We start from the raw sequence: 26,866 nt of genomic DNA, 5'->3' as shown, positions 1-26,866 counted from the left end.
GAAAGCTCATCACCTAATAAACCATCTTGTTAGTCTTTAAAGTGCTATATAGTTCTGTCTTTTGTTTTAAATAGACTGAGACCTGGTTATCTGAAAGATCACACTTCTCCCTGAGCCATGGTCTGCAATCATGGTAATCAATGATCAATGAAAGCATTCAAGCTGGATCTTACTTACTAGCATATAAATATGAGGGAGGTGCTCTATGAAGGCTTCTCAACTCTGGACTTTGCTTCTCCCTTTCTTCTGCCAGAGTCAGTAATTATTAACATTGAGGTTACACTGAAGGACCTATCTCTTCTCCTATAAATTTCTGCAGGGGAAAGCTTGAGAGGAGAATTGCCATATTTCCTGTTAGGAGCCAGGGTAAGAAAATGGCTAGTTCTTTATTTAGCATGGAAAAAATGAAACAATAGTCTAGAGTTTGTTATATTGGTTAAGGATATGAGTTTTTTAGTTTCAGTTGTTAATTTGTCCAGAGCACAGCTTGCACATCAGGAAATAGAATGGTATTTTGGGTGCATTAAAAGAATATATAAAAGGATGTCAAATTTTATAAAATGGATACTCCAAGTCAGATTTCTGGACTGGGATTTTCAAAGTGACCAAGGGAATTAGGTGCCCAGTTCCCACTGAATGGGCAGTAAGGGCACCTGCATAAAAGTTCTGGTTCTGCAATGGTGTGAGCACTCGGCATCTCCCATGATTGTCAAGAGAGCTATTGAGTAATCAGCACTGTTTGCAATCAATCCACTTATTTAGGCCTTGAATAAAATTTGACCTTAAATGGGACTTGTGCTCCAGTGTCACTGAAGTATTTTGAAATTCCCAGTCTAGAAAGCTAATGTTAACTCCTATTTTGGGGATAATATAGTAATCAAGGCTACACCTTCTGAAGCAGAGCTATTTGCACTCTTATGTGGATCAGGTTAAATATTAATCTTTTGGGTAATGGGATGAGAGAAGGATAGGAGCTGTCTAGTGTGTTCCTCAGTGTGGCATCTGCACAAAGACTGCACCCTTACATAGCTAAGGCTATGTCTACACAGCAGCATTATTTCAGAATAACTGATGTTATTTAAAAATAACAAAGTGCGCATTTTCACTGCAAACTGTTGTTTCAAAATAAGTTCGAGATGGAGGACTCCTATAACCCTCATTTCAGGAGCAGTAAGGGAAGTCCAAGGAAAAGTGTTCTTCCTTCAACTTCCTGCTGTGTAGACAGCGCCAAAAGCCAAATGAAGCTATTTCTACTTCAGCTACACAACTGATGTAGCTAAAGTTGCGTATCTTAATTCGACATTTGCCCCACAGAATAAATGTGCCCTTTGAGAAGTTAAAGGAAATAACTTTCAAAATCTTATGGTCTTACTGTCAGTGATGTTTCTGTGTATTTAGGGGAGTTCTTCCTACATTAGTTGTGATAATGTGTATGTGTGTGCGTATTTCTAGGCCTTGCCAAAGCACAGGTGCAAATGCAAACACAGATATTAAAATTCCCACCTCTCTACAGACATAGCATTATTACTCTTAGAATTCAATCTAGTGCTACCCAAACAATCTCTGTGTCACTGATGTTGTTATATATGTGTTAGAAATCCCATTTGAAAGGTACAGATTACTTCAGTGCCTTTCATGTAGTGCTAATGCTTTGGAAACCATGTGAGGTAGAATTTTTTTTTTTTTAATCAGCATTGGCCTTAACTGTTTTCCCATTGAAATCAGTGAAGATTTTACCATTTATTTCAGTGGGACCAAATGTAAGCCAGCATTGAATGCTTTTGAAGATTGTATCCTTTATGTTTAAGAGCTTCAGGCTTATCTATAAAAATGAGGGCAGGGGGGCGATCCTAGATTCTTTTATTTCAGTGCATTTTGTGTGTGCAAGGAATTAATGATCAGGACCTTACTATGAATGACCAGTATGGTGACAGGCTTCCATGTGATCACTTGAACCCATACCTTTCCTCAGGATCTACTAAGCAAGGACCCTACCCCTATGTGAAATGCTATTGGGAATCTGCATTGGCACAGAAGAATGCATTCACATATCTTGATGCAGGCTCAAAACCAGAGACATTAAATACATTTGTCATATTCTGATTTGAACCTGGTGACATTCAATTATTCTCAATGCCCAGGTCTCCTATTTGACTTTACATAATAGATATGGTTGACATCCAAAAGCACTAAGGCAGATCTCACAGGTCAGGTATAGGCACACGCTTTCAGGCAACTGCTTGGCAAAGTCTGAGACAAATCATAGCAACCAAAGCCTTCCCTGAAGAGCCTCCAATTGACAATAAAATGTTTGTAATATACAATGAAAGGTAAACCTTGTGAAGACCAAGTAGTCTTGAATCTCAGAAATACATTCTTGAGTTTGCAGAATTTGCAAAACTAAGTCAAATTCACAGATTAATCTGAACTCATAGCCCTGATGCTCCATTGTCCTGTACCTATCTTCTACTTTAGTGCAAAGGAAATAATAAATACTATAGGATCACTCTCAGTTACACAAAAGTCCCTTTACTCTACTCTGGGGCTGTGTCTACACTGGCGTGATCTTGCGCAAAAGCGGCCGCTCTTGCGCAAAAAACTTGCTGCCTGTCTACACTGGCCGCGTGTTCTTGAGCAAGTAAACTGACATTCTAATGTATGAAATCAGTGCTTCTTGTGCCAGAACTCTGACTCTCCCGCTCAGGAATAAGCCCATTTGCTCAACTGTTCTTGCTCAAGAGGCCAGTTAGACAGGCAACATGAATTTCTTGCACAAGAAAGCCCTATGGTTAAAATGGCCATCAGAGCTTTCTTGCACAAGAGAGTATCTACACTGGTATGGATGCTCTTGCGCAAAAGCACATTTCTTGTGGAAAAGCACATGCCAGTGTAGACGCTCTCTTCTGGAAGAGTTTTTGCAGAAGAACTCTTCCACAAAAGAGTTTTTGCGTGAGAATGCGCCAATGTAGATGTAGCCTTGAAGTATAAAGGAATCCTAAAGCAGATTTAAACTACAATTACATTGACTTTCAGTCCCCAATTCATAGGCAAAGCTGCATGAAATGGCCTTTGTGTAAATGAGACTAGGGCCCTAACATTCTGGCTTTGTAGCACTTTACACTTTGCCGTTGTAACTGGTTACACAAGAATGAGGGCAACGGAGAATTATATCCATGATTTTTGAGGCATATTAATTTTTAAATATATATGTTTAAGAACAAACAGCCTCTGTTAATACATCAGGACTAATACATTCAACAAAATTAGACTAATCCTACTGGCATCCTGTGTGCAGTATATATACTGTATTTATTTTTACATAATTATTTTGTTCCCTCCCCATCACTGCATAATCTCTCTCTCGTCATTTTTCATGATGCTTCAGTTTTCATTCTACTTTTCCACAGGATTTCTCTCTCTTCTTTCTTCCTTCTTTGTTTCAGACCTTCCTGGAGTGAGTAGAATGTGAACCCAATAACATTGGATAGCAGATGAAACATTCTAGAATGCTCCACTTCAGCACCTTTTACAAATTATTGGTGAATTCAGACTGCCAAATACCGAGGACACTGGTAAATGCCTTCGTTTTATCCCTACCATGATATTTTGGGCGTAAGGCCTCCTGTATGTACTAGCATCTGGAATTAACCCACTGTTCACAAGAATAAAGAGCTCAATCAGTCCCGTCTTTCTATACTATGATTGGAACATTTCTTTTTAATAAGAATAACATATAATTTGTTGGGGGCAAAATGCTGTATAAAATATTTTATCTTCTTTTCTGACCTAACACACATGAATTTAGCCCCCAGCTTAGCCTTGGGCCAAACCAACCTAAATGATCTAACACAGAAAAACCTAGAAGTCACTATAACTCCATGCAAGCTTTCTGTGAAATATATGATGGCTGAATGTTTGGATGTGACCCTAAAACAGAAATCAGTGTTATGTTACTTGATTTACCTTGACAACAGAAAGCAAACAGCCTATCATTATTTCAGTATTGAATATTTTTATTTTTTAAATTATAAATATTATTTTTTCCTCTCCACCTTCAGTCTTAAAAATGTGGTTTCACATTTCATTTAATGCTAAATGGTTCATTACATAGAGTAGCAACTTAGTTCTCTTATTATGGTGTTATCTTTCACTTTGTCAAAATATGTCTACTTGATAAGAAATCTGACAGAAGTTGCTTATGATGGGATCACTAACAGCCATCAGTTTCTCTCTAGCAAATGAAACTGTAACCATGGAAACGGCCTTTTTTTGCCAGAATGAAAATGAGACAGCACTCTGCTGCAGCCATTAGTAGAATACACAAATGTCCCTCAAGGCAAACATCTAAAGCAAATGGACTGCAAAGTAAGGAGCACTAATTTCTATTTATTTAGGATTTGTAAACCTAGCAGAGCAAGATATTAACAAAGGAACAAACAAAGGAGGTTAAAAAAAGATGTTTGTGTTTTTCTTTGCTTTTACAAAACCTTCTTGTTTTAAATAAATACTTGATTCTGATTTTATATAAGTATAAGCTTGAATAATAACAACAACACTACACTCATGTAATACTGGGGTCTGAGTCCCTATTTACACACTGAGACTAAAAGGGTCTTTCAAATTATAAACAGTTTTTATATTCTGATTTTTGGAAAAGGCATTTTGCTACAAAACTATCAAAAATATAGAATGTCCATTTTCAGATTCCTTTTCATTCTGATAAGTATAGTCTGATAAGTCTATTCTAAAAGCTACCAACAACTGACCATAAGCTGTCAAAAACCTTTCAAGTGTCAGACTCTTGTTAATGTCCTCTTTATTCACTACTGCACCCATCTCACTACAAACTACTCACTGAATGCATAGATTCTTCTGACAGATGAGGATTAGGTGAAGGGCCTTAAACCATCTATGATAGCTTAACAAGATATATCTAAACTCGTTTCCCTTTTCCCTACAAGCCAAAAATCTTAGTTACATTGGGAACCACAGTGTGACATCTCTTTTTTTATTTTCACTTCACTGAATAAACTAAAGATACAATTTGCCAGTGAGGTAATTTGGTTGTTAACCAAAACTGCATAGATAATTAATTTGCAGCTAGAGAAAGATTGGAATCATCATGCCAATTACTTGTAGATATCTTGGGGCGCTTCAAATACTTGTGTGCCTATAAATATGGCAAAACAACATACTTTGACAGCCACTTTCAGGGAGCCGTTTCTTACAATGTTACAAATACCAACTGTTGTTCTGATATGCTCTGTATAGATTAGGGGTAAGACACACCTGTGGTTCTGTATAGGAAAAATTGCCTACTCCCTGCTCCCTACTTATTAAAAAAAATAAGGAATTAGTGAAGATCACCTTAAAATTTCTGTCGTCAGGTGGATTCTAAAGCAAAGTGCCCAGGCTTTTGTAAACCTGCAATATTTGGCGCATTTTTCTATGTACTTAAGTATGAATTAGATATGTTGCAGGTATGCCATAAAAGAAAAGAGTAATTCATGTAGCATAATGAAGACCATCACCTAACCATATGCAGATAAATTATTTGCATAACAGCCTTGCAGATTGTCTCAAAAATATTTGCACTCAACTCGGAGCACCTATTCAAATAAACATGGGTTTTCTTGATTTTTTTTTTTCACTTGACACTGCCTTCTTTTAGAAGTTCTAATCATATGTGCAGAACTAGTTCAAAATTGTAGGTTAACTTTGAGGCTAGGCTACGAGTCAAATAGGTATCTTCCTGGTTAGAAATATGGTAAAAACAAACACACATACAGTACAAACAAACTCTCCCCCCACTTGAATTATTGAAGAAATTAGAAAAAAATAGCAATTTTATTTTTTTCTTTTCTTGCTAATATAAAAGGCAAGCCTGCACTCAAGTACTCTCTACCTTGTCTCACTATAAAACTATGGCTATGTCTAGACTAGTCCAGGGAACACATCTTTTCTTCCTGAAGTCTCATCTTCCTCATGCCACAAGGAAGAAGGGCTCATCTGAAAGGAGGTTTTTCTGAAATTTGGCCCAGTGTAGCCGGGCCAAATTTCGAAAAACCCTCTTCTGACAAAACTATCGGAAAAATGCACGCAAATTGTGGAGTGCAATTTGCGTACCTTTTTCCAAAAAAAACCCCTGTAGTATAGACATAGCCAATGTGAATGAAATGCACACACACACACACACACACACACACACACACACACACACACACACACACACACACACACACACACACACACACACACAAAGTATTTTTAAAAATTTGGCAAGTGCTCCAGGAAACTCAGAATTCAGTGACTACAAAGAGTGAAGATACACTACAGTTAAAGCAGATTCCAATTTTGCAATGGGGATTCAACAGGGCATGTGTTAGCCCACCAGAACATTTGTCCTAGGACTTGATAGTTAAAGAACAAAGCCCTAGAAAGCTTGAGACTGCCTTGAGAATCTTGAGCAGCATATTATTTTCTGTTTTCTCTTATCTTGCAAATCACACAGTTCATCAAATTGGTGCTGTTGTCACTAGAGATTTTTTAATCTAATTGATTGTCATTAATTTGAGATAGTTATCACATTTGTACAAAACTAGTATAGACTAAACTTAAAAAACAACAAATAGTCTGGTAGCACTTTATAGACTAACAAAATATGTACAGGCAGTCCCCGGGTTACGTACAAGATAGGGACTGTAGGTTTGTTCTTAAGTTGAATTTGTATGTAAGTTGGAACTGGCGTCCAGATTCAGCCGCTGCTGAAACTGACCAGCGGCTGACTACAGGAAGCCCGAGGCAGAGTTGCTCTGCCCTGGGCTTCCTAGAATCAACCGCTGATCAGTTTCAACAGCGGCTGAATTTGGACGCCTAGGACAGAGCAGCTGGGGTGCTGCCGGGTTGGTCCCCGCAGCGCCGCACCTCAGCACTGCGGGGACCAACCCGGCAGCACCCCAGCTGCTCTACCCCAGGTGTCCCCAAGTCAGCCGCTGCTGAAACTGACCAGCGGCTGATTCCAGGAAGCCCGGGGCAGAGCAACTCTGCCTTGGGCTTCCTGTAGTCAGCCGCTGGTCAGTTTCAGCAGCGGCTGACTTGGGGACGCCTGGGGCAGAGCAGCTGGGGTGCTGCCGGGTTGCTCCAGTAGCACCGAGGAGCGGCGCTGCGGGACCAGCCTGGCAGCACCCCAGCTGCTCTACCCCAGGCGTCGTCGGCAAGAAAAGCCTGGTCTGCTGGGGGGGTCGCACTAGCTGTGCCCCCTCCCTCCAGAAGACCAGGGAGATGCAGGTGGCGGGACTGCCGAGACGCGCCGCGGTCCCGCCCGCATCCTCCACGGCTTTGCTCCACGTCTCCCTGGTCTGCTGGGGGGGCTCCCCCCAGCAGACCAGGGAGATGCGGAGCAAAGCCACGGAGCATGAGGGCAGCGGGACAGCCGCGGCGCATCTGGGGACCAACAGCAGACCAGGGAGACACAGAGCAGCTTTTCTTGCCCTAGAAGATGCGGGCGGCAGGACCGCGGTGCATCTGGGCGTCCCGCCACTTGCGTCCTCTGGGGCAAGAAAAGCCCTGTTCGTAACTGCGGATCTGACATAAGTCGGATCCGCATAACTCGGGGACTGCCTGTAGATGGTATCATGAGCTTTCGTGGGCACAGCCACGAAATGTCCAGAACCTTTGTTGTTTACCCTAGGCTGATCTCAAAAGTAAACCACAAACATTCAGGCAGAAAACAAATGCATGAAGAATGTCAAAACTAACCTTTACAAATAAGTCCCTTAAATCAGGGGTTCTCAACCAAGGGCCCAGGCCTCCCCAGGAGAGGGTATGTGAGCAGGGCCCAAGGCAAAAAGCTGAAGCTCTACCATTCAGGACTGCAGCCTAGGGCCCCAAGTCCCAACACCCAAGGCTGAAGCTGAAGCAACTTAGATTCACAGTTCCCCTTGGAGCCCCCAGAAATTGCCCTGCTGCTCATCCAAACAATAATATTGCCACAGTTCTAGGCCACTGCCTCTATGCCCACTCTCAGGCCTCCAGCTCCCTAGCATACTTATTGTTTCCATCCATGTCTCCCTCCCTCCTGAGCAGAATATTCCCAGGCTGAACTACCTATTTACTCTGTTCTATTCCCACCAAAGGACAGCTAGGCTTACTTCCTCTTCTGAGAGTTGTAACAGGCATTGGTTTTTGACAGGAACATCCACTTGAAAAGAGAACTTTGTGGATCGTGATCTGCACTACCGACCAATCCATTAAAAGTCCAGTCAGCAGAACTGTGAGGCTAAGGTAGGCTAGTCCCCACTTGTCCTGGCACTGTGTTGTAAGAAACCAGCAAGTCCAGCTCTTAGTCAGGAGGCCAGAGGGCTCTGTGTGATGCCTCTGTCCTGAGAACCACAGCCAGTGGGAACTGTAGGGGCAGTGTATGTGGGTGAGAACAGCACACAGAGCCTTTTGTTCCCCTTCTCTTGGAGTCAAAGCCACTGGCCACTTCTGGGGCACAGTATGGAACCAGGAAAAGCAGGGAAACTCTTTTAAGACCATTCTGCTGCTGACTGGTGGATGCCTGAGGTAAGCCGAGGCCCCAATCCTGAGCCCCAGCCCTAAGTTCCCCCAACTCACAGACCACTCCTGTACCCCAAACACTCACCCCTGACCCCACCTGAAAGCCTGCCCCACAACTCTGAGTTCATGCCCCTTCCCACACCCAAATTCCCACTTCAACCCACAGTCCCCTCCCATACTCAAAATCCCTTGATCTCACCCTCCAGGCTGGTGTCTCCTCCTGCAACCCAAACCTCCATCCCCAGTTTCACCTGGCACTCAAAAACAGATCCTTCACCCCTTCCATACCCAACCCCCCTGCTCCAGCCCAGTGAAAGTGAGTGAGGGTGGAGGGTAGTGAGCCTCCAAGGAAGAGGAAAATATGGTGATTGGGAATGGGGCTTTGGGGAAGGAGCAGGGAAGGAACATGGTATGGGGGAAAGGGGCGGGTGTAGGATGCTCAGTTTTGTACGATTAGAAAGTTGGCAACTCTAGTAACAGTAATTAAGCCACTACACAGCTCTCTGTATGCAAATTTGAACTACAGAGACCACATATTAAAACTAATAAAGCAATCTATATACATGCTAATAGGCTTACCAAAGATCACCTGAGCTCTAACAAGTTCATAACTGCCTTGGATGAGAACTATCCCCTTCATGAAAAGTTTAGTTCGCCCTTTATACAAGTCAGGGATCTCTGATTGGAGTTTCCAGAAGTAATTTATTAGTAGACAATAGGGTTTTTCCCTAGGGCATATCTTCAAGAGGCCTCCCAAATACATCTTAGAAGACTCACTTTACACATCGTGTCCCAAAGAGTTCTCTTGAAGTTCGTGACATTTACGTAAGTCAGTTCCTTAGAAGAAGTACATACAATCCTACAACATGAAAAATTGCATTTTCAACACAATGAACATAAGAATAGCCATACTGGGTCAGACCAAAGGTCCATCTAGCCCTGTATGGACCTGTCTGCTGACAGTGGCCAATGCAGATTCCCCAGAGGGAAGGGACACAACAGGTAATCATCACGTGATCCTTCTCCTGTCGTCCATTTCCTGACAAACAGAGGCTAGGGACAAGATTCCTGCTCATCCTGGCTACTTCCTTTGGTTTGTTTTAAAACTTCTGCCTATTAATTTAATTTGGTGATCCCTAGTTCTTATATTATGGGAACAATAACTTTTCCTTATTCACTTTTTCTACACCAGTCATGATTTTATAGACCTCTATCATATTTCCCCCCCACCCCTTAGTCTCCTCTTTTCTAAGCTGAAAAGTCCAAGTCTTTTTAATCTCTCTTTATATGGACCCATTCCAAACCCCTAATCATTTTTGTTGCTCTTCTCTGAACCTTTTCCAATGTCAGTATATATTTTTTAAGATGAGGTGACCATATCTGTATGCAGTATTCAAGATGTGGGTGTACCATGGTTTTGTATAGAGGCAATAAGATATTATCTGTCTTATTCTCTATCCCTTTTTTTAATTATTCCTAAGATTCTGCTTGCTTTTTTGACTGCCACTGCACACTGAATGGATGTTTTCAGAGAACTATCCACAATGACACCAAGATCTCTCTCTTAAGTAGTTGTAGCTAAATTAGTCCCCCAATGGATCCGTAACAGAGGGCCGGGTGCCTTAATGCATCCAGTTTGCAAGTCTCACACCTCTCTTTAGGAAGGATCTTTGGTTCCTAGCACTTGCATGTGACTTATTTTTGCCTTTGGGTTACTAGAAGAGGAGCTGGGACGGAAATGAGTGTTATACCCCTCTTGCAGTTGTCAGGGGAATCGGGGCCTTTCTGCTCCACAGGACTGAATCCCAGGGTCCCTAGTATCTCTTGAGCTGCCTTCCTGGGTCACTTCCTACCATCACTCTTCCACAATATCCCTACACCCAATATATAGCAAAAAAAAAAAAAAAAAAAGACAACTACTAATCCTTCAGCCCCAACTGGGCTCGGCAAGTAATCATCTTCCTCACAGGGGACCTTCTTCAGCACCCTATTTTGAGAGCCCTCAGCATTGCCTTCTTCCTTCTAGGCTGCATTCTCTTTTTAAGCTTGATCTACAGACCTGGTGAGACAGAGCTACCTGGATGCAGTATAGTCCTTTAACTCCTGAGAGCCCAGTGTGGACCCAATCACAGAACTTTGAAGGTATTAAGATTAATTTAATAAGATTTCACTTAAATCAATAAAGTTTATTCAGGATATTGTGGAAAATTGCCACCTGTTACAAATATGTAATTAGATTAGTCTCATAAGGGCTCTGATATTTTGATGTAATTCCTGTTGTTGTATTTGGTGTGGAAATGACTGAGTTTTGTTTAGTGCTTGGTGTTATGTAGGAGGCTAGGCAATTTTATCTTGTGGTCCCATCAGGTCTTATAATTTATGATTCTACTGGGCTGTATGCAGGACTGTGCTCGAATTGCAAGCCATCACTTTGAGAGTGGGGGTGTTTCCTGGTCTTGCTTGTAGACTAGGGGTTTCTCTGGGGAAGTGTGTGAACTGAATCTACCAGCAAGAGATTTGTCATCCTACAGCAGTGGTGGGCAACCTGCAGCCCAAGGGCCACATGCGCCCCATCAGGGTTCTGTGTGTGGCATGAAAGACATTGGCTACGTCTACACTGGCCCCTTTTGCAAAAAGGGGCATGTTAATTTCACAGGTCATAATAGGGAAATCCGCGGGGGATTTAAATATCCCCCGCGGCATTTAAATAAAAATATCCGCCGCTTTTTTCCGGCTTTTAGAAAAGCCGGAAAAGAACGTCTACACTGGCCCCGATCCTCCGGAAAAAAGCCCTTATTCGAAGTAGGAATAAGAGATCCTCCGGAAAAGGGCTTTTTTCCGGAGGATCGGGGCCAGTGTAGACGCTCTTTTCCGGCTTTTCTAAAAGCCAGAAAAAAGTGGCGGACATTTTTATTTAAATGCCGCGGGGGATATTTAAATCCCCCGTGGATTTCCCTATTACGACCTGTGAAATTAACATTCCCCTTTCGGAAAAGGGGCCAGTGTAGACGAGCCCATTGAGTTTACTATTGGCTGTGTCCCGGGTTGCCAGATTCTGTGGGTTTCCATCCACATAGTTTTATTTTTCCCCCTATCGGTATTACTAAAGTGATACACAGATAAAGTAAGGGCACGTGAAATGAGGTGCATCCTGATTGCATACAATGTTGACTATGAGAGCCACATGCTATCTCTGCATCCAGTCAGAGTGCTGCTATGGTTCAATCAGCACACCTCATAAATTCTAGGTACACAAGCGCAGTTAACAAAACACCCTTGTCTTGGGAGACCATTTTGATTGTGACCATCCTGAAACCTGCTGAGTTGAAGGAGGGCCACTGATGAGGTCTACTCACTAGTCTACGTTGCCCATTGCTGGCTTAGAATAAGGTGAGAAGTTGTTCCTATGTGTTTTAGGGAGCAGCCTACTTTTGTCTATTTCTATTTACACGGTTTGAATGCAAAGAAATGAAGTTGTGTTACACAGCATCCTTCCAGCAAGACTATTAGATGGCTTCATCTAACTTCTCTATGTACAGACCATGCAACATAACATCTCTGATTGTAACTTGCCTCAGAGGGGTTTTGTGAGGCAAAGATCTTATCTTCACATAAAAGCATAGAAGCATATTTAAACAGTACTACTTCCCTAATTTTGGTACCATTACAAAAACATTTATGCTGGTACAGCTACTCCTTCAGTACCAAAAAAGGGGGAAAATTAGATAAAATCAAGTTAATGAGGGGAAGAAGAAAAAAAAATAAGGTTGTTTTTTATTGTGCAGTGGAGTGACTATCTTTCCAGTGAATCCAACTCTTAACCCACCTTGAATCAGTTAGAGTAGATTTTACTTTTCTCTGTGACTTGAGTATCAATGGCATATACACAATACATCTGTGGCTGTCTGGCACAAATATGTCACCTTGTATGTTGTAGCTACACATCCAGTGGCCAATGTCTTGGTTAGATAGAAAACAGCTTAACTATTGAATTTAAATTCATCTGTCCTCATTGATGCTATGGTCAGTTCTTATTCTTCACAGGGTAAATTACAGGAGTAGAAATATAATTTGTATGGTTTCTCGATCCATTTTTTGGAAAGTGATTCTCTGGAATGCACTGAGCAGAATGCTTTACAGAAAACAACTAAGTATCATGCATATTGTGTACTCTTCATTGTTCTGTCAAGTAAGATATTTTATACATACCTAATAGCCAGTGCTGACTTCAGTTCTTTGTGCAGTGAAGAGTTTGCTCTTTACGTATGTTAAAACATAAACATTCTTTGACTAATACTGAAATCCTACCTCCCATAGAAGACCTAAGAAAAAGAATAACTTACCCACTTATTTGTTAGCATTCAGAAATCATTTACATGTAAATGTTTTCATGTATCCTTCAGGTGATCCTTGTGATCTCAACAAGTCTGTCAGTATTTAGTTTTTCAATCCCATATTTTTTTAAAAAAATGTTTTGTTTCATGAGATGTAGCTGATATGGAAACGCAAGGAAAGAAGGGATGTGAAACGTGGTTTCTAGAAATGCAAATAATGCCATGGTTTCACTTTGTGTAAGAGACTCAGAGAGGAAGTCATGTTAGTCTATAACTTTAAAAAATGAGCACACCCGTGGCACTAACAAATATATTACAGCATGAAAGCTCATGATTTAATATATTTGTTTAAGAGAATATTCTTTTAGTGATCCTTGTCTGCATGATGTATACATTCAGTGCCCTGGATAAATGTATCAAACAGCTGAGAGATATATTGTAGACCCCTTTTGTCCATTCAAAATAGCTCTTTCTCTTTGGAGTGAAAGGGCACATTAGCAGCTAGATTTTGTATCACTCTGAGGTGTCTAGATGACTCCTTTCATTTCAATCTCACTTCAGTTTTTCCCAGTCAGAGTTACAGATACTAAACTGGGTAAATTGCAGCGCAGGGCAAATATCTACATCATATGGAACCTTGAAATAGGTGACATTTATTCATTAAACTAGCATAAAGAATTCCAGTTAATGAGAGTGAGGATAGCATCCTCTTCTCTAATCTTGCACTCAACAATATGGATTGGCAGATGCTGATGTTTTAAACACTTTAATGATCTCTTTAGATACCCCAATGGCCTTCACTAACATAGGATCTGAGCATTATAGAGTGCTAATAATTGGGAACCCACTATTCTAGTTAAAGTTTCTTCTGAAATTGGCTTTGAATTTCCAAAATTGATAAATGTGTATCACTGTTATAGGCCAGCCCTGACACGTTAATACCACAGTACTCATGCAAGAAGTCAATGATGAACAAGTATTCAGAGTCTGGTTATTCCAGAATTGAAAGACTGAAAGATAGCCTAATGTGACAGAGTGCAGGAGATGAACAAGGGAGCCTGTTGGAAAAGCTGACTGGGGCAATTCAACAATTGAGCTAGCTGAACAAATGGTATAAGGAGTTATTTACCCTATCCGTGCAAGAGGTATAAAGGAAGCCCCAAAGGCAGCAAGAGGGGTTTAAAGCTAGATAAGCTTAGTTACAGGGAGGTTTCAATAGAGGGAGATCTCTGTTCCCAACGGGTCCTGGGGAGAGGGCCAAAAAGCAACGTGGTATTGTAAATACCATGTTGCATGGGGTTTATTGTGGAAATGGTAGAGAAAACTTAAAATAATGGGTATAGTGAAAGCACACCATTGGAATCCATGCAGTGTCTGGGATGAAGGCAGGAGAGGACTAGTCTCCAATGATCGACATGTAATTCAGTCTTTGATTCATAGTTCATCTTTGGTGTTTTAATCACGATGACCTTCAGTTTGCATCAAATAAAGATCTGATCTTCTATGTACAGCTTCATATGCAGCTTCAGATTATTTATGAACATGTTGAACAGCACTAGAATGACCAATACCTTGAACAGTGTGTGCAATTGTGATTGCCATACCTTAAAATTAGATGGATTAGAAATGGGAAAAGTCCAGAGAAATGCAACCAGAATTATTCATACTATAGAACAGCTTCCATTTGAAGAGAGATTAAAAACATTAGGACTTTTCATCTTGGAAAAGAGACAACTAAGGGCAGATAAAGGTCTATAATATCATGAATGGTGTGGAGAAAGTGAATTGGGAAGTGTTATTTACTCCTTCACATAACACCCAAACTAGGGGTCACCTAGTGAAATAAATAGGCTGAATGTTTAAAACCAATATAAGGAAGTTCTTCACATAACATGCAATCAGTCTGTGAAACTTGTTGTTCTGCATTTTTCCTAAATGTCTGAATGTGAGAGGCTGGGACTGTGTGATAGAGGATGGATCACTCAATAAATTGCCGTGTTCTGTTTATTCCTTCTGAAGCCTCTGGTACTGGCCTCTGTCAGAGTGAAGATACTAGGCTAGATGAATCATTGGTCTAGCTTAGTGTGGCCATTCTTAGGGTACGTCTAGACTACATGCCTCTGGCGACAGAGGCATGTAGATTAGGCTACCCGACACAGTAAAATGAAGCGGCGATTTAAATAATCTCCGCTTCATTTAAATTTACATGGCTGCCGCGCTGAGCCGACAAACAGCTGATCAGCTGTTTGTCGGCTCAGCGCGATAGTCTGGACGCTCCCCTGCCGACATCAAAGGTATTTGTCGACCACCCAGGTATGCCTCATCCCAGGAGGATGCCGTTATTTTGAAATAAATTTGAAATAACAGATGGCTTATTCCGACTTCTGTAAACCTCATTCCATGAGGAATAATGCCTATTTCAAGATAGCCATAGTATGGATGCACCACTGAAGTTCATCTATACAGCAACATTATTTTAAAATAACTTAATCTGCGTCTACACAGCAGGCAATTATTTTGAAATAAAATCAAAATGCTGTCAAGCTGGAAGACTTCTTACTCCAACTCCTGTAACCCTCATTGTACAAAGAGTAAGGGAAGTCAGAGGAAGAGTGCTCTATTTTGAAATAAGTGCTGTGTTGTAGCTGCTCCTAATTTCAAAATAAGTTATTGCTAAATAAGCTATGCAATTGACATAGCTCGATTTGTGTAGCTTATTTCAAGTTAAGCTCTGCTATGTAGATATACCCTCCAAGTATTTCTTCCGGAATAGCTTATTTCGAAATAAGTGTGCAGTGTAGTCCATGAGTGACTGAGGATTCACATTCAAGTTTTCCATGATCCATGTCCTTCTCCATAATTCAGAGGGAGAATTGAGGTTTTAAGAACTGGATAGGCTAAAATATAGTGAGATATCCTTTCTTATCTAGAAAGAATCAAATGTATTTCTGCTTGTCACTGAAAATTGATACTTCTAAGACACTTTATTTGGAAATAATGGTGTCAGTGTCTTTGCATCATTATAACTGAGAGAAGAATATAGTTCATTAATGTGATAGCCAATTATGCCAGTTATGAATGTACCATATTTTCTTATCATATGTTTTGTTAGTCTTTAAAGTGCTACCAGACTATTTGTTGTTTTTTAAGTATTTCCTGTTACAGACTAAATCGGCTACCCCTCTGAAACATATTGTCTTAGTCCACATTAATACACAATATTTTTCTATGTAAATCCAAGTAGGTTTTTTTTCATTCCTAAGTTTCTGTAGCTATTTCTCCATTTATTTTATTGTGTATATTTGTTGTAATATGTTTTCTTTTAAGAGCATATTTTTTCTGTATATGCAGCTGTCAATATTTTAAATAAATGTAAAAAGGAATTTGAATGAATTCAGAAGATAATGGAGAGGACTCACAAAAGGCATAGTGCCATTCATTTTTAGGTTTTAAGTTGAAGTATGATAGAGATCAGCAGTTATAAAGGACATTACTAAGCTTAAACTGAGTGATACCTCATCCATATTTCTTATTTTTTTAATTTAATTACATTTTCTTTTTTGGATTTATTCCAAATTATCTAAAATACTTAATCCTTTAACATAATTTCATTTATAGGATGTTTTAAATGATTATTTTCTTTTAATCGTGCTTTTTCTGCTATTTTCAAACTTACACTTCATTTGGTTTCCATTTAGGACTAGTAACCAGCCAAGGTGTTTTTAAATTACACTGTAAATTTTCAACATTTATGGCTATATATTGCTTCAAAGTATACATCAAGTTGCTGTCAGTGCTCCTGGTAAGCTGAGCACTTGGGTGACCACCAAGGAGAGATTCCAATCCCACAGCCTCCCACAGCTGGTAGTATGTGTTTCTACTAGGGATTTAAACATACAATCATCTATATCAGTGGTCCCCAACCTTTTGAGGTTGTTGGGCGCCAGGGGGTGTGGCCGTTCGCCCGCCGGGCGCCAGGGGGCGGGGACACTTGCGCACCTGGGGGCGGCCCCCCCATAGCCGCGCGCCTGGGGGCGGCCCCCCCATAGCCGCATGCCCGGGGGCGGCCCCCCCATAGCCGCTTGCCCGGGGCCGGGGCCCCCCCATAGCCATGCGCCCGGGGCCGGGGCCCCCCCATAGCCAGGCGCCCGGGGGGCCGCCCCCCCCCGCAAGCACCGCGCGCCCGGGGCCGGCGCTCCCCCCCCGCAAGTGCCGCGCGCCCAGGGCCGGCACTCCCCCCCCCGCAAGCGCCGCACCATGTGCCCGGGGCCAGGCCAGCCCCGAGCACCTGGCGGGCGCATGCAAATGCCCCCGCGGGCGCCATGGTGCCCGCGGGCACCGTGTTGGGGACACGGATCTATATGATAAATCGATACGCCTAGGCTTATCAGTTAATCTTGTCAACAACACGCATTTCCCTCCCCCCTTTGCTGCTTCTATATCAGAAGCAGCAAGGGGGTGGGGGGAGCAGGAGCCGGTGCTGGGGGGAGACAGTTCTCCCTTCTCCTAGCATCAGCTCCTGGGTGCCGCCTGCCTCTATCAGAGGCATTAGCAGGGGTGCAGAGGGGAGGGGGAGAGGAAAGGCTGCAGTGAAGCAAGCAGCCTCTGCCTGCGGTGGGCTTGAGTGCCCCACAGACAGAGGCTGCTCCACATTCCAGGGAGCAGGCCTCTGTCCGTGGCGAGTCTGGGCCCGCTGTGGGTAGAGGCTGCTTCACAGTAGCATCCTGAAGAGCAGCCTCTGCCCATGGGGAGCTCAGAGCCCCAACAGACAGGGGCTGCTGCCACCCTGTGCTGCCCTCTCTGTATCAGAGTCAGCAGCATGGGGTAGCAGACAGCTGGGCTGCATGGGGAGCTGGTTTTTAGATTGGCTCCCCTCGTAGACCGGCTCCCCCTGCCTTTCACCTGTGCTGCTGCTTCTGATACAGAAACTGTAGCACAGGGAGGCAGCGGGCTCCCCAGAATTGCTGGGAGCACACTGGCTGCTGGCCCCACTCCTGGGGATTATTGAATAGTCGTGTAACCACTAAGATTTTATGCGGTTACACAATTATTCAATTACCCAATATCTAACATCCCTAGTTTCTACTAGTGGTACATATCCATATATGTTTGGTGCATGTAAAAAAAATTATTCCACACATGGATGGAAAAAACTAGAGGGAACATTGGTTGCTGGTGATATAAATGGGTTTTCTATGTTGGAACTGAGGGAAATATGAAGTTCTTAAGAGTTTAAGCATTTGTGGAAGCTATACATAAAACAAGTGTAACTGAAAATTTTCTCACTAGAGGGTTTTATTTCAAACTTTCTTAAATATGGCCCCTTTCTAAATATATATGACATATAATATGTCATTCAAATAACCAATATTCCTCAGTAGGAATAGGATTGGATTCTTTATAGTGATACCCAACCCCCTGCATTGTTAGACATATATTAGTAACGTGGTAGAAAATGAGAATCTTCTAATATTAAGGCTTAGGACTACATTCTCTGCTGTTATGAATTGCTACAGCACCGTTGACCTCAACATAGTTTTATTCACTTACACCAGCAAACAATTTGGCCCTTCAAATATATTCTCATATAGAACCCAACAGAACTGTACCTTTCAGAAAGATACCATAGTAAACGCTGTTGCCGACAGCTTTTAAAATATTTTCTTATGACAGAATGAGTCAGCAAAAGTTAAGTTTTACATCTAGCATGTTGATATGTTTGTATTAATTAACAATTTTCTGGCTTTCTTGAATAAGTGTGAGACAATTAAAATATTCTTAATTTCACTTTCTTATATTAGTTCTGTACGTTAGACAGTCTAATGGGATGCAATTGTTGGGATGCAACAAGTAGCATAATACTGGATTTTCTCGTGGTATAAATACTAAAAATAGGCTGTAACTAACTAGTACTTTCAGCTTTCAGAGCAAAATTTTGTTTGTCAGGAAATGGCGTGGGAGTAGTTTACATATGTAGTAGAGGTGCAAAGTACAGAACAAAAATAATTCAACAGAAGAATAACAGCCTTTCTTTGTTTAAACTATTTACAGACATGACCATCTGGATCTACAGGCACAGCCTCTGGAGAATTGTGAAGCCCTTCCTGAGCTGTTTATGGAAAAGAGGACATGAATCAACACAGGCTAGCGGCTATGTCTATACTGCAAGGCTGGCTACGTCTACATTATAGCTTTCTTCCACAAAAGTTTATGCAAATGAAGCGCAGAGTGGAATATCACCATGCTTCATGTGCATAATTAATCAGCAGCCACTTTTGTGCAAGAGGCTTTTGCACAAAAAGGAGCTGTGTAGACGGCTCCTTTTTGCGCAAAACCCCTCTCTTGTGCAAGAGTTGTTCTTCCTCATTTTTTCAGGAAAAATGGCTCTTGTGCAAAAGGGGGGATTGCGCAAAATGGAGCCATCTACACGGCTCCTTTTTGCGCAAAAACCTCTTGTGCAAAAGGGATCCGAGAAGTAAATACAAATGCTAGCACGACATATGCAAATGGACACTCCATTTGCATTTCCTCTTGCGGAAAAGCCTTTCAGTATAGACGTAGCCTTTAGTTTGGTATCTCAGAACCCTTCATCAGTTTTCATGAGTGTTTCAGTCATTCATACTGTTTTCAGGTTAGTCAAACTTTGAAGAACAATTAGGTTAGATAATAGATAAGAAATTATGTAGAAGGCTTTTACCATGATGGATCGATTTAGGCACTTGAAATATCTAAATTTACTTCTCTCCAAGATATCTCTATTTTCTTATGTAACATGTTGAAATTACTTCTGTTTGCCTTGATTGCATTTCCATTTGCTTTCACTTCAGGTTGTTTGGTTTTATTTTCCAGTAAATATTTCACAAACATGGAGACACTTCTGAATTATCCTCTGGTTCCATCAACAGAAATGCTAAATATAGTCTGCAACAACAGTTGTCTTCATTAATGTAATTTGAAAACAACAAACATGATGCTCAGTGCATACTTATTTCTGCTATAAGACATCACATTCCTAATTAAAATCAAATCCCAACTGAATAAAATACATGGCATTCATCAGGATTATTTATACTATAGTTTTAATTGTTGTTATTCCTCTTTTATCAGGCAGGGGAAATAATCACGGTACATAGCATGACATTTGAGAAGATGTGTGTCTCTCCATGAGAGGTTGTGTTGCCACAAACACTGTACATCAAGAAAAGGTGCTTTAGAAGACCTCTTTTTTTATCACAAGTTGTAATATGCTTCTGGAATTAGTAGCTCCACTCCTGAAATATAGGGACCCTTCATTGAAGGGCTTGTGGTACGTTCCACCGAAAAGTATCATTTTTTTATACCATGGAAAACTTCTTGGTGCTTAAAAAACAAAGGAGGGAAAAGAGCTTTTTTTCTTCTTTTTTTTTTAAAGAGCAGTAAAGAAGATGATGGATTAAAGCAGTTGCAGACTGTTTTCAGTTATATAAGACTATTAGGGACCTTGCTTGTACTGGCTTTTGTAATTTGTCCATGCCCTACTTTATATAACTCAATCCGTTGTGAACAAAAACATGAAAAAGAGAATAGCTCATATTTCACGTTGTCAGCAAATTAGAAAAAAGTATAAAAACAAACAGTAGTCATCATATTTGCTGAATATAGAACTGATTATTTTTCATATCAAAGGAGTCTGAGGAACAGAAGGTTAAGAAGATTTTTTTTTTTTTACAATGAGCAGATGTGCTTGTTACTGTTGATGGACAAGCTTATCCATTTACATCAATTAATATCAACAGCAAGCACATCAATATAGAAGCTTGTCCTGACGCCTTGATTTTTTTCCCAGCTGACAGGTAATAGTGGGGCTGGGAAAATGTCACAACAATTTAGTCATGCCTCACTGGCTTTAACTAGTTCAGTGACAATGGGAATGCATCATGCTAAGATTCCTTATGATTCATAATGGTACTGCATTAGTCGGCTATTGCAAAGGATTTAAACTAGTCTTTGTCAATTAAGGGTTTAAGGTCAAATCCTCTTTATGGTTTTTTCATTTGTGCATTAAGTAAAAGCAAGCTAAAATATTTATGAATGGCACTAAAATGTGGAAACTTTCCTTAGGAATCTGTCTTTTCATATTGAATCATAACTGAAACCAACTATGTTTGACAAAGAGAGGCTATTTCATCACATGGGCTGGCTTATCCCTCCCCCTTTTTTAACACTTTTAGCTATAGTCTACTAAATTTTAGCAGAGACGCTTCTGTACGTAGGAACTTGTCATCGTAACTGTTTTAGAGTCAGTGAAGAAGTCATGCCTCAAGCACAGTGGACAATGAATATCAAAATTTGACCATAATATTACTAAATTGCTAGAGTGTTCAGTGACCAAAGTAATGTTTAAAGCTAAAAAGTGGATAGGAAGAGCATGTACAGATCAGTCAAGGGGAAGTAGGAATGGGCTGGCTGTTACCCCATCTGCAGAAAAAAACAAATAAGATATGCCAGCCCAGTAGTAGGGCAATGGCTCTCCAGTCTGCCATTTATGAGGAACTCCATCTCTGGATTGCTAGGGGCCAGGTGCATTGTGGACTCAAAATATTTTGTCCACGGAATATGAAGCAGAGAGAGGGAATAAAAGGCTGGCAGCATCACTCCTACAGCATCCCCTACTATGCAACCAATGGAATGTGCTTGATGATGAGTTCTAGAAGACCCTTCCAATTTTCTTCATCTTACTAGGAGGAAAATAGCTTTTTAGACATGGAAATGTCAGATCTGCCCCTCTGCAAGAGTAAAGAATAAATACAGTAATAAAATAGATCACCTTTTGCTAAATCCCTGCAGGACAACCCCACTGACCTCAATAGGCCTGCACTTGGATAACTGAGAATATATTGGAAAAACTTAAAAAACAGCAAATAGTCTTGCAGCACCTTAAAGGCTAACAAAACATGTAGACGGTATCATGAGCTTTCATGGGCGCAACCCAGTTCTTCAGATGAATGGAGTTATTAAAGGTCCAGTTTCCAAATAAATAGGAAAGGGGGTTGGGGAGGAAAAAGAAGGGAAGAAATAGTCAATTAAAGTGTTCATGCTACATGAAACTGATAGAGAAGGTGCTAATTGTTTTAAGTACCTATTTTTTATTTTTGTCATTAGAATGTGGAATGTAGCAGGCCATCCAGACAATGTCTTTATTCATACCTCTGTGACAAGAATCAAATCTGTAAATGAAATTAAGTTCTACGGCTTCCCTGTGGAATTGGCTTGTGGAATTGGCCTGAAAAAAATATGGTGACTTTAAGATCCATTAATGACTACCTGGGCAAGTTAAAATGTTCCCCAATACGTTTCTATATGTTGCCTTTTCAGATATCTGATTTGTGTCCATTAATTCTTTCTCGTAGAGACTGTCCAGTTTGGCCATTATACATGGCAGGGGGCATGGCTGGCATTTGATGACATAGATCACATTAGTGGATGTGCAGTTAAATGAGCCTCTGATGTGTTGATTTATGTGGTTAGGTCCTGTGATGATATCACTTATAGAGATGCGTGGACAAAGTTGACTGGGGTTGATTACAGGGATGAGTATGATGAAGGTGTGCTGTGTGGTTACTGGAAAGAATTTGTTGGAGGTTAGGGGGTTGTCTGTAGGTGAGGACTGGCCTGTCTCCCAAGGCCTGTGAGAGTGAGGGGTTGTGTTCCAGGATAGATTGTTAATAATGTGTTCTAGGGGTTTAAGTTGTGGGTTCTAGGTAATGACAAGTCACACCATCAACTTCCTGAGGAAACCACAGAACATCAGTAATCTTCCTGAAAACATCATCCTGGCTACCATGGACATAGAAGCTCTTTACGTGAACATTCCACACGAAGATGGATTACAGGCTGTCAGGATTGTTTTACATATAGATATGGTTTTTGTTAATTTTGCAAATGAACCTATGCACCAATTCCTGTGGTTCGAGTCTTTTTTCAGTCTTTATTCAGGCAAACTTTCGCTGATGTAAGAAGTTCAGGATTCAGCTGTATGTCATTGATTAAACCTTTCTCTATGGAGAAAAGTATAATAATTGTGCTTTCAATATAGTCAAGTGTGAAAATTTTTAGTTATGTGTGTAAATAGATCCTTGGATAGAAAGGAAAATTACATTTTCTATAATCAATCCTCTGTGAAGGCTAGTTTATTTAAAGTGTCTCCTTTTTTGATTACCTCCAGGAAAGATAAATAGAAAAAATTGGAAAAGTACCAAATGTATTGATAATATGACAGAAGAGGGGCTATACTCTTCAATACAGATAATAATTTTTCAATTTCTATTAATGCCTTCAATACTAGTGTTATTTAACTATGATTACAATACTCACATGTACATTATCGGCCCCAAAGATATAAATGAAACTACAATAATTAAATTGTCTGGTTAGAGTATGCTAGAAAGATGAATAGGCATACATCTAAAAGCTATAAATTAGGGAGATATACAAACACAAATAACAATTCAGCTCTATAATATTTGAAATATGTCACTGTCTGAACTAGACATCATAGAGAGGGAGTGGGAAGGTTTGAGATGAAAGAAGTCTAGTTGATGGTACATATGTGGGCCAAAATTTTCAAAACAGGATACCTACAGTTGAACTGTAGCCCCATTTATAGCCATCTTATTTACATATATAAAAACAGATTTAAGAACCTGTTTTAGGAACCAAAGTCTGAAAATGTCTGCTTTACTTTCCAGTAGGTTCTTGGAACCAGAGCCAGAACTTCTAGGTAAGCCAACTGAGCAACTGCTAGGTTTTATGAGTCAAGTTCTAGGATTGTAGAGAATGGAGAATCTAATAGTATGAATTTGAGGAAAGGATACTATATTATTATTGTTATTTTTTTACTGGGGTAACACTGAGGAACTCCAGTTATGGTCTAGAAGCCCATTGTGCTAGGTACTGTATAAAACAGAACAAAAAGGGCACACAATCAAAGTAAGGGTAAAGGTGGGGATAAGTTTGAAGAAGGGATTGTCATTTTTTAACAAAATATAATTTTATTTTCTCCTGTTGGTGCATCTTTGAATGTGAATAGTGTATGGACAACCTGGACTGGATTTTTAAGGGGCTTTAGACAATATATTTGTCACTTGCTTCAAGAAATGAGAGTAGAGGCAGAGGAAAAAGAAAATGTTCTTATATGTTTTTTGTTTGCTGTCTGTTGTTGAATTTGCTGGTTGGAAATTTGTTCATTGTAGTACAGGTTGAACCTCTCTATTCCAGTACCCTCTAAATTTGAGCAGTGATGAACCAGAGAATTTGTCGAACCATGGGAAATCAATAATGTCTAGCAACATTGCCAACACTTCCACTGCTTATTAGATCTTAGAAGACATTTAGGGGTAAATTAGAGCTAAATATCAGGATAGAACACTGAGAACCAAGACTGCTGGCTGTAAACAAACTTTATGGGACAGTGGGAAACTTGGCCAAACCCATGATAAGTGGACATCTGATTAACTAAAATCATCTCAGACCACAAATGTTGCTGTATCAGAGAGTGCCAGACTAGAGGGCTGTGTCTACAATGGCCGCTTGAATTTCCGCAAAAGTACTGATGATCTCATGTAAGATTGTCAGTACTTTTGCGGAAATACTATGCTGCTCCCGTTTGGGCAAAAGTATTTTTCCGAAAAACTTTTGCGCAAAAGGGCCAGTGTAGACAGCAGAGATTTGTTTTCTGCAAAAAAGCCCTGATCGCGAAAATGGCGATCGGGGCTTTTTTGCGGAAAAGCGTGTCTAGATTGGCCACGGACGCTTTTCTTTTTCTTTTTTTGCAGAAAAGCATCCTGCCAATCTAGATGTGCTTTTCCGCAAATGCTTTTAACGGAAAACTTTTCCGTTAAAAGCATTTCCGGAAAATCATGCCAGTGTAGATGTAGCCAAGATGTTCAGCCTGTAGGTAAATGGAGGTGATATATTCCTCCAGCATATTAATAGTAACTAGGTTCCTTAGATTTTTTTCGGTAGTATTACATTTTATTTCAGGTTATAATAACTTATAGAGTGGAAGTAGAGAATACCTCATTAAGAGAAAATGAAATACCTTTTGGTAAACAGAAGGTAATTATCCAACCTGCGATTTGGTTAGGTTACACAGTCTTTTGAAAGTGCTGTGAGATCTTTACTTGTGAGGCTTTGGTTGCTGGGAAATCTGGGAGGGACCTTCACTGAACCAGTGACAGTTCATTTGGAAAGAAAGTGCCAGTACAGTTAGTCAGAAACCAAAATTTGCATCCTACACACTCTTAAAATAAGGGATAAAGGATCTTTCAGAAAAGGCTTTATTTTCCAAAAGATCTGCGTCTAGACTGGCGCTTTTTTCTGGCAAAGCTCCGTGCCGAAAAAAAGCAGCAGCCATTTTTATGCTAATGAAGCAGGAGAGATTTAAATCCCCGCTTCATTAGCAATTGCGATACGTCTAATTTGCATCCCTTTTACGAAAAAGGGATGCAATCTAGACGTAGCCTGTTAGTTTTGATATTTTTGGTTTTTTACTATCTTTGATTGAAAGTAAACATTGTATTTCTGAATTAAAATGTTTAATTGTTGATGTTAATTATGGTGTTCCCATGGTACCATGGCAATTCAGCCTCAGAGAGACTGGTGCATCAGAGAAAATGTTCTCCAGACAGCTATGAGAGGCCCAAAATATTACCCACATAAGGCACTTTGGTAGCTCAGGCAATGTCAAATAAAATGTTTTGATTCAGATCTAGAAACAGAAATGTATAGATTTAAATTAAACTGATCCAAAACTAAATATATTTTAATTTGCCTCACTGAAAAACTGAAAATTTTTGGCAAGATCAAAATGATCACGATGAAAATTTCAATTTAATTTTTCATTAAAAAAAAACACTTGTGGAAAACTTCTGACAAGTTCTAACTGCCATGTACATAAATAAAATAAGAATGGTAGGCTAAATTCAGCCCTGAAGTAAGCAGGAAGCAATTGTATTACTGTCAATGGAATTATACTTACAGGCAACAGGAATATATTTGGCCCATTTTCTCCCCAACTTCAATGGGGAAATAATAGTTTTTGAAAATCCTATTTATATGTCTAACTATAAGCATTTATTTTTTACTATCCTGTTCATAATATATTTAACATTTCAACTATTTCTGTACCCCAAATAAATAATTTGACACACTTTCCTTGATAAGTGAAATAGAAAAAGGAACAATAAATGCATTGTGTATATGAAATATATAGAATGGCTAATCAGAATTTTTAGAATACTTTAAAATGTTTACTCTGATTCCTACCTGTCCTCTTGTTATTTATATGATACTTTGCTTAGTATTTTTAGAGCACTGCACAGCAGCTAAACCAATATCAGTACCAGATAAAGGAGGGTTAGTGGACATTTCCTCTGCATTCCTGACTCTCCCAGGATCATCACTCATCTAGGTTCTCCTTGAGCTTTGTGGATAGTGCCACCAGTGTTTGTATTAGGTTACAGCTGAGAAAGCACCATCGCTGATCAACCTGCCCAAACTGAGCAGACACTCCCATACTAGTGGTATATTCTATAATTAGATTTAATCAAGTCAATAAAAATATGAGCTACTAGTTGACCAAGAAGCTGCTGGCTGTCCACTTAAGCATGCAAACCTATATTTTCATCCAAACAAATTGGACATCTTTGATGAAAGGTTATTAAAACCAAAAATCATCACACACTGGCTTCCTCTAATCCAGGGGTGGGCAAGAGGCTGCCAAAGGGCTGGCAACGGGCTGGATTTGGCCTGCCACCTCACTAGATCTAGCCCGTGGCCACTTCGCTGGAGCCCTTAAGTAGAGAGCAGCTCACACTTTTTAAAAAGCCAGCTGCTCTCCACTCTGGAGGGCTGGGAAGGGGGGATGGAGCCTTTGCACACTGCCCTCAGCCCCCAGCAAAATCTCTCATCTCCCATTGGTCAATTTCTGGCCA

General features: G+C 40.4%; 1 long non-coding RNA gene across 2 annotated transcripts; it reads left to right on the top strand.

Moving 5' to 3' along the window:
* The first annotated feature begins 228 nt into the window (after positions 1-228).
* Positions 229-19,184, top strand: LOC112544223 (uncharacterized). 2 transcript variants are annotated; one of them, XR_003087550.2, is made up of 4 exons: positions 229-366; positions 3,444-3,572; positions 10,586-10,701; positions 18,945-19,184. It is a non-coding gene; the product is annotated as an uncharacterized LOC112544223 (long non-coding RNA). The 2 variants fall into 2 exon arrangements; XR_012900928.1 differs by having other exon boundaries at positions 240-366; positions 3,408-3,572.
* The last annotated feature ends 7,682 nt before the right edge of the window (positions 19,185-26,866 follow it).

Source organism: Pelodiscus sinensis, chromosome 2 (genome assembly GCF_049634645.1).
Source record: "Pelodiscus sinensis isolate JC-2024 chromosome 2, ASM4963464v1, whole genome shotgun sequence".
NCBI lineage: Eukaryota > Metazoa > Chordata > Testudines > Trionychidae > Pelodiscus > Pelodiscus sinensis.
Note: the sequence above shows the minus strand (reverse complement) of the source record. Positions and strands in the feature narration are given on the sequence as shown.